Genomic DNA, 10545 nt, shown 5'->3' with positions numbered 1-10545 from the left:
ATTCTGAAAGAGATGGGAATACCAGACCACCTGCTCTGCCTCCTGAGAAATCTGTGTGCAGGTCAAGAAGCAACAGTTAGAACTGGACATGGAACAACAGACTGGTTCCAAATTGGAAAGGAATACATCAAGGTTGTATATTGTAACCCTTCTTCAGTTCAGTTCAGTCGCTCAGTCGTGTCCAACTCTTTGAGACCCCATGAATTGCAGCACGCCAGGCCTCCCTGTCCATCACCAACTCCTGGAGTTCACTCAGACTCACGTCTATCAAGTCAGTGATGCCATCCAGCCATCTCATTCTCTGTCGTCCTCTTCTCCTCCTGCCCCCAATCCCTCCCAGCATCAGAGTGTTTTCCAGTGAGTCAGCTCTTCTCATGAGGTGGCCAAAGTACTGGAGTTTCAGCTTTAGCATCATTCCTTCCAAAGAAATCCCAGGGCTGATCTCTTTCAGAATGGACTGATTGGATCTCCTTGCAGTCCAAGGGACTCTCAAGAGTCTTCTCCAACATCACAGTTCAAAAGCATCAATTCTTCGGTGCTCGGCCTTCTTCACAGTCCAACTCTCACATCCATACATGACCACAGGAAAAACCATAGCCTTGACCAGCCGGACATTTGTTGGCAAAGTAATGTCTCTGCTTTTGAATATGCTATCTAGGTTGGTCATAACTCTCCTTCCAAGGAGTAAGCGTCTTTTAATTTCATGGCTGCAGTCACCATTTGCAGCAGAGTACATCATGCAAAATGCTGGACTGGATGAAGCACAAGCTGGAATCAAGATTGCCAGGAGAAATATCAATAACCCCAGATATGCAGATGACACTACCCTTATGGCAGAAAGCAAAGAACTGAAGAGCCTCTTGATGAAAGTGAAAGAGGAGAATGAAAAAGTTGGCTTAAAACTCAACATTCAGAAAACTAAGATCATGGCATCTGGTCCCATCACTTCATGGTAAGTAGACGGGGAAACAGTGGAAACAGTGGCTGACTTTATTTTTTTGGGCTCCAAAATCACTGCAGATGGTGACTGCAGCCATGAAATTAAAAGACGCTTGCTCCTTGGAAGGAAAATTATGACCAACCTAGACAGCATATTAAAAAACAGAGGCATTACTTTGCCAACAAAGGTCCATCTAGTCAAAGCTATGGTTTTTCCAGTAGTCATGTATGGATGTGAGAGTTGGACTGTGAAGAAGGCTGAGCGCCAAAGAATTGATGCTTTTGAAGTGTGGTTTTGGAGAAGACTCTTGAGAGTCCCTTGGAGTGCAAGGAGATCCAATCAGTCCATCCTAAAGGAAATCAGTCCTGACTATTCATTGGAAGGACTGGTGCTGAAGCTGAAACTCCAATACTTTGCCCACCTGATGAGAAGAACCAACTTGTTGGAAAAGACCCTGATGCTGGGAAAGATTGAAGGTGGGAAGAGAAGGGAATGACAGAGAATGAGTTGGTTGGATGGCAGGAATGGATGGATGGACATGAGTTTGAGTAAACTCTGGGAGTTTGTGATGGACAGGGAAGCCTGGCGTGCTGCAGTCCATGGGGTTGCAAAGAGTCAGACATGACTGAGTGACTGAACTGAACTGACATGTCTCTGTGTAAACATATGTTTTTGTTTCTCTCAATCCAATCTTAAAAATCACTCTTATCTCCAAATGCCACACACGTCCAGCTTTACTCTCAAGGATATAGAGTCAGAGGAGGCACCTTGTCTTTGGGTTTAACTTTGCTCATGTGTTTAATAGGCCTTCACCATCACAGGTCGCAGGGGCTCCATTTTCTCTTACATTTAGTGCACGAGCCCTGTGGGTCAGTTGGAATTTTAGGCAGGAGGTTTATGGCGATCACTGTAGGGATCCATACTCAAGGATTTCCTGAGAGCCTGGCTGTAGACAAGGTCAGAGGTCTGAGTCTGCAGTGCATCTGGCTTCTCAGCTCCACCACGAGGCCAAGAAACAAGGCGAAACTGAACACAGAAAAGGCAGTGTGATTTGAGATTGCTGGGCCAGGCACCCTCTGTCAGGACTGCTTGCCTCCTCCCACTGACCTGCTCTTGCTTTTTACTAAGAAGCAAGATGCCTGGAGTGACGTGACTTAGAAACAAATGGGACACGTTGGGATCTTTTTAACCAGAAGGAAATGTCTACATTATTTACCAATTAACTCCTTGCTCCTCCTCAGGGGCAGTGCTTTAGCTCCAGGGTTCTATAATCACGTAGGAAATATTTCCACTATCACGATGCTCATCCAAAAATAAATAAATATCAGCACCCCCACTGATGTTTCCTTATTTGCTGAAGGAAAAAGAAGATAAACACAGTTATTGTGACTCACAATATTTGTGTAAAAGGCACCACACTAGCGCCTTCCTAAGTACTCCCAACAATAATATTTTGGAAACTTTAATTTTTTATCTCTGGTGGCTCCATGCCAAATTGATTCAGCTTCAGGCTTTTTCCCTCAATGTTAACACCTAAGTAAGTCAGAGAACATTGGGGTGTCACCTGGTGCTTCTAGGAATAGCTTCTGCCCCCAGACTTGGACCCCTCTACATGGAGTTGACAGCACTTGAATCTGTGCAGAGCAGCTCCTGATGGCTAAAGCAGGGACTCTCCAACTTGAGTTAACTGTCAGAATCTCCTGGAAGGCAGGTTGACCAGATGGCTGGGGTCTGCCCGAGAGCTCTGACTCAGCAGGTCTGGCAGGGAAGGGTCTGAGCATTTGTATTTCTATTAAGTTTCCAGGTGATATTGATGCTACTGGTCCTGGGTCCTCACTTTGAAAACCACTAGTCTAATGTTTCTCTTTCTTTCCAAAGTTCCCCAAAATGTTAACTCACAGCTGGGGAACTGACTCGCAGAGCCCCGAGAAGAGGTGTTCCTCCCTCCCCTAGGGATTTGTGCTTAAATGGGAGGATTAGTAGGGAGAGGTAAGAAGCTGGTTCCCAGGCCTGGATAAAGGGGGGTTGTCTGAAGGGGCTCAAGAGTCCGACTATGGTCGCTGACCATGTTCTAGAAGGTCCCCAGAAATGGTCACTCCCTGAGAAGAGGTTTATCCTGGACTCTCTCTGGCCATCCAAAGTGCAGGGTGTCTGAGCCAGAGAGAGGAGGGAGCCTGAGGCCTGAGCCTTGGGCCCTAGTCTGTCCGTCTGCCCCAGAATGTGTCCACAGACTGGGCAGGAAGCTCCATCAGTGAGCCAGGCCAATGCATATATACATTGGGAATGTGTCATGGTGGGGAGTCCAGCCCCCTGAGATCTGGGTTTGTGTGGGGATAAGAGGCTTGCCAGGTGGGCTCACTGAGGAGCTGGCAGGCAGGTGTGGGGAACCATAGCTTGAGGGTAGGGGTGACTCAGGCCCCATCCCAGCTCAGTGCCCTGTGTCTGGGCTCAGCAAATGAGGTGTGTGTCTAGCCCTTAGGGTGCTTTGTTGACCTAAGTGCTCTAGGTCCCAGAGCTGCCATCTTGGCCCACCTGTCTCCCTGGATTCTGGCCCAGCCTCCTGATCGCAGATTTTGATAGCACCCCTTTATCCTGGCTGTGGTCCGCACTCCCCCAGGTGCACACAAACCTCTAATGGACACACTCCTGGTATTTCTGAAGTCAGACACCCTGGAGGCGGACCCTTGCTGCTTCCGTGTCTCCCCGTCCGGCTTCCAGATTCCTGGTCCCTGGTGACCCCTCTGGGTCCCTCCCACTCAGAGGCTGGGCAGCGAGCTGGGCCAAATCCTACCTCTTGCTTCATGGTAGGAGGGGACTCGCTGCCACTGAGGCTCTCATCCATCTGTTTTCAAGTCCTGAAGCCTTGAGTTCCAGCTCTACCCACTGGTCTATCGAGCAGGACACCTCTGGACCCACACTTTCCTCCCTGGGCAGGTCCCTCAGCCTCTCAGGATGAAGACTCTGACGTGGTGTCAGGAATCTTGTGAAGATTCCCTAAGAGACTACTCAGAACATGCATGGTAGGGCCTCCTTGGTCTCTGCCCCCACTTATAGCACTGTGGTCCACTTTGACCCCTGTGTCCAACACTAAAACCTTGCCCCCTGGTTGGCAATCTGGAGCATGGGCTGGGTGCTGGGGAGACGTGGGCATTGAGACAGAACCCAGTGAGGCTGAAAGGGTGGTCAGGACTCTCCCCCAGGTTGTGAAAGTTCAGATGATGTGGGAATCTGAAAAATGGTAGAAGATACTCTGAAAATACAATTCCTGGATATAAAGACTCCACAGAGAGGGTTCTTAGACTGGAAGGAACCAGGGGACTGAGGCAGCCATTCTACTCTGAGGGAGCACTAATTCTGGTGACACGCCCCCCAGGAAGATCATCTTTTCCCTTAGAGTTTAAGGGGTCCTGAACCTCTCCCTCAGCTATGGGGCCTCACACTGCATGGATTCTTTGTGTGTATATATGTGCGTGCTCAGTTGCTTGGTTGTGTCTGACTCTATGACCCCATGGACTGTAGTTCGCCAGGCTCCTGTTGTCCATGGAATTTTTCAGGCAAGAATACTGGAGTGGAATTCCATGCCCTCCTCCAGGGGATCTTCCCAACTCAGGGACTGAACCCAGATCTCTTGCGTCTTCTGCATTGGCAAGCAGGTTCTTTACCAGTAGCACCACCTGCACCGATGCTTTATGTTTCAAATGGGGAAGAACAAAGAGTAAGTGGGTGGCCCCTTGCATGGATTGGATTTAGGGACCCAGAGGACAGTAGCCATCCTGACACAGGCATCATCCTTTACCGCTGACCACAGACTTTTGGCCCCTGATGGAAGCAGCACACTCACTCTCCAGTCTCTGGAGGAAGGAATGGAGGCTGATGCCAGCTGGGGACCTGCCTTAAGGGCACAGGCTGGCAAGCAATGGAGCCAGGCTCTGGGATGCACCCACAGCAGCCTGGATTGCTGTTCCCATGCTCCTTCATCTCAGGAAGAATACCTGATTCCATCATCGGAGTGAGGGCTGGGTGAGTCGGTGTCTTTAGCCATAGACTTGAAATTAGGAGCTACCGAGGGAAGAGCACTTCTTCCTATGGACTGTCCTCTAGAGGCATGTGGAGAAGCTGGGGGTGCCACAGAAAATATGGAAATACTGCATGGAACCTACTTACACTAAAAAATTCATTGTAGTTTCACTAAAATCCCAACTTGGATTTCCTGTCTTTTCTCCCCTCCCTCCTTCCTTCCTTCCTCCCCTTAGTGAACATCTTGTTGGAGAAGTCTGGTAGGCACTTGGGTCTGCAGCTGCATGAGCTGGGAGACTCTGGGCCATGAGCCCATGGCAGTGAGTGCAGAGACGGATGCCCCCGTGCCCTGGAGGAGGGCATCACCACCACCACGAACTGAATCCCTGTCATCAGCATCAGTGATCCGGGGAGGTTTCCTCTGGACCCTCAGGACAGAAGCCTGACTCAAAGGAAAAAGGAACCTTCTCTGTCACTTAGTCGGAAGTGTCTTCAGGGGCATCCCAGGAGGCTGCCAGGGCTCTTCCGTAGGGCAACTGGGGGACAGGAACACAGGTAGCACCACGATAGTCGCAGGTGCCACTCACGTGGCATCTTCCAGCCCCCACCTGTTTGTGTCCCTGTGGAAGGAACAGGCCTTCTTGGTAGCATGGGTCAGGACCTTTGGGTCCCAAATGCCTCTGCCTGTGGACAAGAACATCATCATGGGTTCTACCCGTGAGGCTGAAGTCTGGGAGGAGAGCTTCAGGCACTTGGTTGGGGTGGTGGGGAGGGGGTGCTTGCCTGATGCCCTGATCTGTTAAGATGAGGGGCTTATAGTTCAGACAGAACAAGGTGATATCCCCTTCAGAGAGAACCTGAGGGGCTGAAGGAAGTGTCATCAGGGTTTTGGGCCGCTCTCTTGAGACTGAGGCTTCTCAGTCTCAGGCTTCGCAGTCTTAATGATGACATTTGTTTAGAAATGTATCGTGTGCCTAGTTCAGCAGAGGACACAATCGCACAGACCCCCATGAGCTGACCCCTGTGGCATATTAATAATTTTAAGAATTTATTTAAGCAAAAATCAATTCAGATGGGGCTGCACCAAACTGGAAGAGGTTAAGATGGCTCTGCAGACGGGAGCCAGGGAAAGACTTTCATGTCAAGTGCAGAAGTGAAGAAAGGACACTGATTTGTGATCACTAAAAGCCTGGTTGGCTGTTTCTGATTCGTTGTTCTTAGCATTGTCAGGATGCTGAGGCATTTACAGTCTTGGATTTTGGATTGCTTATGTGGATGCCATGGCATTGGAGTCACTTAAATATAACAGACTCCTTGTTTAATTAACACCTTGGTGGGTATTTCCCACACCAGACTGTTTCATTTGTAAATCAGCTGTTTCAATAATGTGTGTGTGCATGCATGCTAAGTCGCTTCAGTCATGTCTGAATCTGTGCCACCCTATGGACTGTAGCCCGCCAGACTCCTCTGTCCATGGGATTCTCCAGGCAAGAATACATGCCCTCCTCCAGGGGATCTTCCCAACCCAGGGATCAAACCTGCATCTCCTGCATTGGTAGGCGGCTTCTTTACCACTGAGACACCTGGGAAGGCCATTAATTCTTTAAAGGATGATAATACTTTAAAGGATGATAAAGGGTCTAACAGGGTCTGCACTGCTGGTTTGGTTCATAATCATGGAGCTTTGGGTGAGAGCTGGGAACATTCTGCCAGGAAAGGGCCATGAAGGAACTGAATTACTGACAATTAGTTGAGGTAGTGGGTGTGTGGGAGGGCCCCCGGGGTTGCCTGGGTATTGAACTTGTAGAAAAACCTCAGGTAACTCTGCTCCAGTCTTTGGCTTGATTGGAGGGCAGTATCCCAGGGGCTCCTGGGTTTAGCAGAGGGCTAAGTGCATAGCAAGGGCCCAATACCTTGTTCTTGAAGATACTTTTACATTTTACATGTGTAGGGAAACCAAACCCCCAAGGGGTTATCTGACCAAGATCATGAAGGTTGTTTCCAGTTGACTCGTTGACTTTCTACCACAGTCCTTGCTTCTCCATCAGCCACAGAACGTCATTCATTCACGGAGTATGTATTCAGTCTTCCTCATCTAAAGGGCGAGAAGCTGTGGGTACAATGGAGGTCCTCCCTATCCTTGGAATCACTGACCATCTAGTGAGGAAGATGCAATAAGGACATAAACTACATGCTGTACTTACCAAGTGATTTAAATGGACTGGCTTTCAGCTCTCACTCACATGAACACAGCTGACTCTCTGGGAAGCCAAGTAACACCCAGAAACGGAGACATGGGGCTAGCGTGTGGGGCCTGCACCCACCACCTGTCCAGTGAGCTGCTGGCTCCCAGCTGTTTCCTCGTTCCCCTCTGAGGGGACCAGGGCCTCCTGGTAGGGGGATTAGCTTTGCAAAACCTCTCCTCCAGCAAGTTCATGTTATAAAACCTTCTTTTAACAGGATTCGTCTTACAGTCCTATTTTGGGAGTCACCTGTGAGACCTGTTGTCCTGATGTGGGTTCAGCATCATGTCACCGGAGCAGCTTTCCTGGGTCACAGTCACCGCTTGGTCATCCACTCCCAGCTCAGACCCAGAAAGTCTCGCCCCCTGAGCCCTATGGCTCTGCCTGGGCACCCACTCCCCTCCTGCCTGGTCCCTCCTTCCCGTGTCCACTGCAGGGTCACCAGGAGCTCCCACCAGCCTGGGGCAGGCTGTCCGTTCTGTCCTTGGGAGGCTTCCGTGGTGTCAAGTGGATGAAACAAGAGGTACCTGTGGGGTCTCCCTCATGTCTCACAGCTGCCAGGTCTCACCTATTGTCCTTCTTTATTTAGATGGGCCCAGGGGTGCTCTGGAGAAGGCAATGGCACCCCACTCCAGTACTCTTGCCTGGAAAATCCCATGGACAGAGGGGCCTGGTAGGCTGCAGTCCATGGGGTTGCGAAGAGTCGGACACGACTGATCGACTTCACTTTCACTTTTCACTCTCATGCATTGGAGAAGGAAATGGCAACCCACTCCAGTGTTCTTGCCTGGAGAATCCCAGGGATTGGGGAGCCTGGTGGGCTGCCGTCTCTGGGGTTGCACAGAGTTGGACACGACTGAAGTGACTTAGCAGCAACAGCAGCAGGGGTGCTCAGGGCCTGCAGGATCTCCTGGTTCTCATCCCATCCCAGCACTGCCCACAGGTGAGTCACTAAGCAACTCTGTGCTGGCTGCAAAGAGAGGCTGCTCATTCACATGCCCCTCCTGTGTACAGGGCTCTCTTGGGCAGGCGTCTCCCAGGATAAGGAGCTCACCTGGGCCGGCACTGAGCTGCCCACGGGGCTCCAGAGGGGAGGCCCCTTCCAGAGGCTAGGACTCACCTGGGCAGCTCACGGGGCTCTTCTGGGCAGGCCCCTTCCAGGGTCCGGGGCCCTCCTGGGTGGGCACCCTGGCCTGGGTCGGCGCAAAGGAACCATGCACAGAGCCCTTCGGCAGAGCACCCCTAGCCCCACCTGCTGGTCAGAGCTGACCCTGAGCAACTCAGAGCAGGACCCAAACTAAGAAGCAGCAGCTCCTGGACAGGTCTGTCACCCTGGGCTTCATTCTGGGTAGCCTCCCTCCTCTGGCTCTTCCAGAGGCTTCCACTGCCCTGGGGCACAAGGCCTGTCTCCGCCCAGCCCCCTTCCTCTCTTGACTCCTGGGATTGTCTCGCAAGGAGTTGCCTCCATTCTGGAAGTTGCCTCCCACTTGTGGGCCAGGTAAAACGATTAGAAAACAAGCCAGAGCTGCAGATCATGTTCATCCTGACCCTCAGAACCCCACACTCATTCCTTGGAGCAGGCCAGCACAGCAAAACCCATTTTCTATAACGGTGAGCCCCTGATGGGTGACAGCTGGCCGACTTGGGCAGCCTGACTGGGCTGGCCAGCCCTTCCCAGGTGTGCCTCCCCGGGACTGTGAGCACCGCCTCCGGGCAGCAAGAGCACCTCCGGGTGCACCTCAAGCCATACTTGCTGCCCCGTCAGCCGTGGATGGGCTGGTAAGGGACCCTGACTGTGAGTGTGGCCTGAGAGGGCCTGTCAGGAGTTGCCCGGCTGCCACCTACCAAGAAGAAGAGGATGTATCGCCTCACCTGCTGCTGGAAGTTCTCGATAGACAGATTCGAGGAAAGAAAAAAAGCAGTGGGGGCGGGGGGCCAAGAAAGGAGGGGTAGCCCAGACAGGTAAACAGAAAATTTCCAGAACACCCAGGCCACAACCATCCGTGTGGCCTGCGATTCAGCACGCGAGCTGTCGCTGGTGTTGCTCCAAGCCCTTTCCTGCAGCCCCTAAGGTCCTTGCACATATTCGGGTGTTTTACCAGAAAGGGGAGATAAGCTTCAGGAACCACTAATTCACGGGTCAGGTAATGTTTACTCAGGGACGCCTCCACACATGCACCAGCTTTCCAATGAGGACGCTCCCTGTGGGGGGCTGCTGGCCCACGTGGGAGAAAGTACCAGAACTCTGACCAACCGCAGAATTCTCCTCAGCATAGCAAGTATCCCGATTGGGTTTTCATCTGTGTAACTGCCTGCTTATTCTTTTCAAAAAATATTCACGCTGTACCAGGTCTTAGCTGTGGCATGCGGGAATCTTTAATTGTGGCATGCAGACTCTTAGTTGTGGCCTATGGGATCCAGTTCCCCAACCAGGGATTGAACAGGGTCCCCCCATTGGGAACGTGGAGTCTCAGCTACTGGACCACCGAGGAAGTCCTGCCTGCCTCTTAATTAGTGATTTGAATGGTAACGTTGAAGGTTCTCAATCAGGAGCCTGAAATGCTTCCAGAAGTCTATAAGGCAGGGCCTGTGTGTGTGGCTATCCTGTGGCTTTTATGACAAATGACAAGCTGGGGTTTTTAAAACAACAGGAATTCATCCTCCCCCAGCTCTGGAGACCAGACCTCTCAATCAAGGTGTGGGCAGGGCCATGCTTTCTGAGGAGGCTCCAGGGAATGTTCCTTCTTGCCTCTACCAGATTCTGGGGGCTCTGGGCATCTCTGGGCTTGTGGCGACCTCCCTCTCAACTCCATCTTCTTGCGGCTTCTCTCTCGGGCTCTCCTGTCTCATATGAGGACACTGGCATTGGATTTGGGCCACCCTCATCCAGGATGACCTCTTCTCAGCTTCTTCACTAAGTCTGCAATGACCCTTTGTTTCGGGTAAGGTCCCTTCATATGTTCTGGGGGACACACCTTTTGGGGCCACCATTCAACGCGCTGTCTTTGTAATAAAACAACCCTTGCATGTTAGACGACTGAGGTCTGTATAACCTGGCGTGGCAGCAGCCATGTAGGTGGGGCTCTGGGGAGAATGAGGACCCTGGAGACATGATGGGGTGTCAAGGCCTTGTGGGGTGAGTGGCCCCAGCTCACTTCTTCCCAGCTCACCTGTGGTTTTTTCACTTTGATGGTGGCACAGGGTTGGCCTTGCCACTGGGTTTTGTTTGTTTTTAAGCAGTCGGATTATCAGTCTTTCTGTGTGGCTTTCGATTTTTGACATATTTGAAAAAACCTTCCCTATTCTGATAATATAACAATTGTTATACCTTGAGTTCTTTTAAAA

Source organism: Bos grunniens, chromosome 1 (genome assembly GCF_055505025.1).
Source record: "Bos grunniens cultivar Pamir isolate PY7600 chromosome 1, Bosgru_T2T1.0, whole genome shotgun sequence".
NCBI classification, from domain to species: domain Eukaryota; kingdom Metazoa; phylum Chordata; class Mammalia; order Artiodactyla; family Bovidae; genus Bos; species Bos grunniens.
The sequence above is the reverse complement of the archived record's forward strand: the minus strand, read 5'-3'. Positions refer to the sequence as shown.